The following is a 5,963-nucleotide window of genomic DNA, read 5'->3' as shown; positions in this document are numbered from 1 at the left end:
ATGGCAGTAGTGCCACACAAAGGCCAACTCTGTAGCCATAGCCCACTGGCAGCTGGCCCAGAGAGGCAGATGCCTCTACTGGCTGTGCAGTCCCCATCCGGGTCTGGCAGGTGCACAGCAGGTCACAGCCAGGCAGCAGCCCCCACTGCCAGACTGCTGCAGTGGGTAGAGGGTGCAGGGAACTCTCAGGGCTGCTTCAGCAGTCCAGCTGGCACAAGGGGAAGTGTCCCCACGTACCAATTGGCTGGGCCCCAGAAGCTCCTGAGAGCTAGTCGCCCTGAGCTACTTGCCAGGGTGGCTTTTTATGGCCCTGGGCTCTTGCTCCCCCTGGCTGCAGATCCAGGAGGAGCCAGGCAGGGTTATTTTGACACAGTTTGCTCCACACCAAAGTGCATGTCTGAGCACGTGTGCTGAAGCAAAAGGCCCCGGCTCAAATCTGAACTGCTTCTATTTGAGCTGCTGCAAGCGCACATGCTTGCATGTGTGGACGTGCCCTAAGAAATGATGCAAATGCTGCTTGCTTTGATGCTCTAGTATGGCCCTCTGCTGAGCTTGCTGGATGGGCTGTGCCAGAAGTGAATCTGTCCCTGTGGGATGAAGGGTGATCAACATACCCAGATGGTTTTATGGGACACATGCTCCCCCAAAAAGGGGGACAGCTGGTTAAAGGGAACAGACCAACATCCAGGCTGTAGCAGTTATGGAGTCTTGAGGAAGCTTAGCCTACTGTTTTGGAATGGTGGGGTTCTGAGGAGGACTGATTTTAATTGTTCCTGACAGTGTCTGTATGAAAAGAATCTAAACGATGTAAGCCACAATTCTGTAAAGACTTACAAGCTTGTTAACCTTATGCCTGTGGACAAGTTCCACTGAACTCAAGTTAAACAGGTACATGTCTTCGCACATTCAGTGCCTAACTGGCTACAAACAAGGCTTCAAATCTGGCTTATTGTTGGGTGTTAATGGGGCTTCTCTGAGAGCAAAGTGCTTGCTAGCAAGTGTTTGCAGCAGTGCCTTTATAAATGCCTGTACTGTCTTTGAAATAATTACCATGTGGCCTTGCTCCTTCCCTGGCACCGTGGATTAATTGTTGTTGTTCTTCTATGGCTTATCCTGTGAAAATTCAATAAAAAAAGTTTGGAAAACCTCGGTAGTTTAATTCCTGGCTCTCAAGAACACCAATTGCTAAGAAGATGAGTCATATCCCTGAGGACTCGAGCCAGCCAAAACAGATGCATAAGAGGTAAAACCCACTGCTGGTCACCGATCTGAGACGGAGAAGTAGCTGAGCCAGGCAGTGTCTGGTCACTGCAAGTAACAAAAAAACAGAAAAGATTTTCCTTGACAGGTGGATCTTTCCTGGACATTTTACAGGAGTGCGGTTACAGCACTGCAGGAGCATGGCTTTGGTTAACTGCTTCCCCAAGATATAACAAGCTAATTAAAGCTGAATGCACTCCAAAGGAAAAGAGCAAAGCAAGGCTCTTCAGCCATGCAGTCTGGTTTACCATTGTCACATGCAGCCACATAATGTAGTCTCTTTCATCAACTAATCAGGCTGCATCCAGCAAGGAGTTTTATTTCTCCCTGTTCCTCCTCTTGCAAGGGGTTTTCTGCAAAGAGCTGTGTATCTCCCCATCCCAGATGTAGAAGTGGTGACTGTTACATAGGTGGGGTCCTCAGGGCAGGGTTTGGGAAGACAGGAATATAACTGCTTTCCTCCCAGGTCTACTTCACAGCTGTTAAACCAGCCGGGCCAGTCTTCCACTGGAAAGGACTTTGCTAAGGCAACCGCCCCTTGTTCCAGACTCTAGTGAATTCACATATTCATTGCGGCTGGGTCTGAAAAGAAGTAGCCGTGGTAGCACTTGAGTGATCAGCTTGGCAGCTACACTTACAGGACTGGGAGCCAGGGCATTATGCTCCTCTACATTCAATATGCAAATATGCCTTTGTGACCTCTCTCCAACCCCCCAGGGGTGTGATTACAGCCCTGATTCATTAAAATAATTTTTTCGCAAGGGTAGGAAAGAGAACCCCAGTGTCCTGGGCAGATTCAGACTCACGTAATTACCTTCTGCCTCCCTTATTCCTTCTGCAGCTTCAGCTGGATGGGATGTTATTGCTGTGTAGAGATGCAGTGCAGTCATTAAATTGCTGCCCTGCTCCACTCCAGCAGTAGCTGCACTTCAGCTGTAAGCAAAATAATTATTTTGTAGCAGCATCTAATCTCTGCAATCAGTTGCTTCCTTGCAGGTGATAAGCCCCTTAGTTCTTCTTCTGTGCACACCCATAAATAGAATTTAACACAAAAGCTTTAGGGAATCCTCTGGGTTGCGAAGTACTCTAGAAACACAATCACCACAGTGGCTGCAAACTTGCATGTTGCCTCCTGCCTGCCCTCTGCTTATTATGTCTTCATAAAACGGAACGCAGGTGCTTGGGCATGAAGACAGCTTTTCCACTTTATATTTTTTGCTTTGAGTGACATCTCTGGGCTTGAGAATATCATGTCAGGTCACTTGCACTGAGTCTCAGACTGTCACTGCAAGGAGTGTGCTGTAAGCATGTGTTTGGAGAGCCCTCAGTGGCTTTGCTTTGAGGATGTAAACACAGACTGTCACTTCCCATCTTCATCTGTCCGGATGGCTGAGATGTAGCAATCTCAATAACAGGTATTACAGTTCCAAGGCAGCTGTGTTTTCAGTCCCTTTGTGCACAGGTTCTGGTGGAGGTTTGCATAATGCAATCCTAGATCCTGCTGAAAATGGGCATATTCCTGCTCTTTGGAAATACTAATCTACTGCTCTTTATGCCATTCTTTTCATGGCCATAAAAGATGTCAAGAGCCTGCTTCTGTGTTGGAGTGCTGGTTAAAGCACAGGAACCAAATTAGAGAGGAAAAGAGCAGGGCTCTTGTAGCACCTCACAGTCATCAGCCATCAGCCTTGCTATCCAGATGCTTTTTTGGCATAATTCCAGCAGGTTCTTTACACAGGTATAGAGATTAGTGGAAGGTATCATGATATGGCACCTTCCTCCCTTTTTAACTGCTGTTTAAACCTATACAACTTGCACCCTTATGTTCCCTGGTCTCCCCATATTTAATTGAGGACATAAATTCGGTAGGGGGAGGTGTGAGCGCCCTGGCTGTGCACACAATTCATTTGCAGGTATGACAGATGTGACTTGCAGTCACAGAAGGGGAAACTGGGCCTTAACCAGGCTTAATATGGATCATGGGTTTGTAAAGAGCTTGGAACCTCAGGGACAGACCAATACACATAGCAAAAGAATACTGCCACTCAGACATTTTAGCAAGCACCTTGGATTTCTCTCACCAAGCTGTCTCAGCCCTCCTTAGCTAAATCCAGGAGTTAGCCCCATCAGGGATGGAGAGAAGGACCCTGTGTGCTGTGGCATTTAGACATATGATGATGTTCTGTGAGGTGACAGGAGAAACCAAATGAAAGAATAACCTATTTCTCCACTTGTGTGATTTCAAGTAGAAAATAAAGGCTGCAGCTCATGGCATCTTCAGGGATCTGCAGACTGCTTGGGCAAACATTTCCCCAAGGACGGTGTGCACATAGGTAGCAAGGACCAGGACTGTGATGCACAGACAATTCCCCTATGACCCACAGGACTGGAAGGAAGCTGATCTGATCCCTGACATAGCATCTCTAATACTCTGTGTGGGTGGAGGATGGAAAATTATTTTTGCCAGGCTGCACAGGGAAGACTTTTTTGAAATGCATACTAAGTAAACCTAAATATGAGAGTGAAAGCAAGCCAGGGCTGTTATTTGTATAAAGCTGTGCATGAACAATATGAATAGCCCAAATAATGATATCTCCACTGAGCTAAAAATATAAAGGTACAAGTGGGTACAATACAAAATGATTTACGTGTATTGAATCTGTGATTTTGCAGCTCTGGTTAATAAGAGAATAAACTGCTATCTAAGGAGTTCAGAGATGTAGCTAATGAGTTGTTGGTCCATTTCCACTATACCTTTTCATAGGCTTTACATATTTGCTGGGGCTGCCTTCATTTTATTAGCTATTGGTTCTATGTAGAACTGCCCATCCAGTTTTCAATGCAATGCACAATTCTATGGAAATGTTTCTAATAGGCTCTACATTTCTATGTTTCCAACGGATGTCACATTTTCAGGGGCACAGTTATCTCAAGGAATGGCCAGGTCAGTGGTGGTATGTGATTTATGACAGGTAAAGACCTAGTTCTTTGCCCTCCCACATCCCTATCTATGCAACGTGATGTCATTCCTTGTGGAGCACGTTGCGTTGTTCCTTGCTGTCTGAGTGGTCCTCACTGTGATGCCTCCAGCTAGCAAGCTGCTGGCCTACAGTAGTTCCATGGCATGGCAAGGCTCTTTACTGTCCGCTGTGCCTCCCTCTTTGCCTGATACTTTAGGTCGCTCTCCTTCAGCTTTGTTCCTTCAGTTCATCATCAGGGAAGGAAAAAAAACCCGCTGAAACTTATGTCTGTTGCATTTCAGGTGGAATGCAAAGCAGTGTAGTCACACACTCCCATAAATATTTCATGTGGGACTTTATTAAATTCTGCTAAAATGGTGATTGCTGCTTTAAAGATATCCAGGGCTCCTTTAGAGGGATGCAGGTTGCTTGTCTCTAGTGGGGCATTTTTTAAAGTCAGTCCCAAAGCTTCCTGCTAGGCTCATTATCTTCAGGACAGAGATAACAAGCCTGAGACAGTGAACTGGGCCCTCACAGGACTTTGTTTCTAGTCTTTGTTTATTTGGTCCTCTGCCTCCCAGTGGGATCTGCAGTTAAAATAAGCCACCAAGATGTACTTTAATTATTTGAGGGACCCCTGGGAAGATATTTGGAATCTGTAGTCTTAATTAAGTCTGCTGCAATTAAATTGTGAACTTGATTGTAATAATAGCAATTATTATAATTATCTTCATCAGGAGACCTGCAGGGCGCATTACAAAGGTGGTTAACAGCATTATTTTCATTGTACCAATGGGGAAACTGAGTCACAGGAGATTAAGTGACTTGTCTGTGGCACTAGTCCAGAGCTCTCATGACTGGCCTTTGTATGGAGGAGGAGGTACAAAGGACTCTTCTCTCTGTGGACTGTGTTGTGCAGTGGCTGGAGACTGGACTGGAGAGTGAGGACTCCAGTGTTCTTCCTGGCACCCTGAGAGAGTGTGCAGGGCAGGTGGCTAACTACGGGTGCTCTTGGGTGTTGTACCTAGGTCCGTGTGGGACACAGGAGTGGGGTTTGGTGACTGGAGTTGGCACTGTGGATTAGGGCTCCAGGTTTTTCTGTTCCTGGCCCTATACCTTACTTCTGGCAGGGAGGCAGTGTGGCCAGACAGGGCAGTGACCTGGGACTAAGGAGACTCAATTCCCATTCCTCACTCTGCCACTGACTTGCTGTGTGACCCTGGACAAGGCCCTCCATGTCTCTGTAATGTTGTTATCCCTCCCAATTTCAGTCTGTCTCATCCTCTAGGCTGTGGCTTACCAGAGCTGCTCTGTGCCTGAGCAGCACCCTGTCTGTGAGCTATATCTGGGGCTTCCATGTGCAGGTTCCCTGTACCTTTAGTACAAATAATGAACAGCAGCGGCAGCAGCAGCATTACTATATATCATGCAGGGCTTGAATGTGCCTCTGTGTAGATTAGAAAAATTCTGAGGCCCATGAAGTACTTTGAGAGATGCTGATCAAAGAGAGAGTAGAAACACCAAGCAGTATTACTGAAATGAAATTCTGCACTCTCCATGTCTTGTGCATGTCTACAGTGTGCTCTTAAGATTAAGAAAAGAAGAGTTTGGAACAGTTTTAATGCTTAGTAGTAATCAGATGCCTTGATTGCCAGGTACTGACAACCAATAGTGCCCAGCACAGGGTATCTAGTCCAGATCAGATCAGGGGGTTGTGATTTCTGGGCAGAAATTCAAACACTA

Source organism: Gavialis gangeticus, unplaced genomic scaffold (genome assembly GCF_001723915.1).
Source record: "Gavialis gangeticus isolate Ggan-Ray unplaced genomic scaffold, GavGan_comp1, whole genome shotgun sequence".
Classification (NCBI taxonomy): domain Eukaryota; kingdom Metazoa; phylum Chordata; order Crocodylia; family Gavialidae; genus Gavialis; species Gavialis gangeticus.
The sequence above is the reverse complement of the archived record's forward strand: the minus strand, read 5'-3'. Positions refer to the sequence as shown.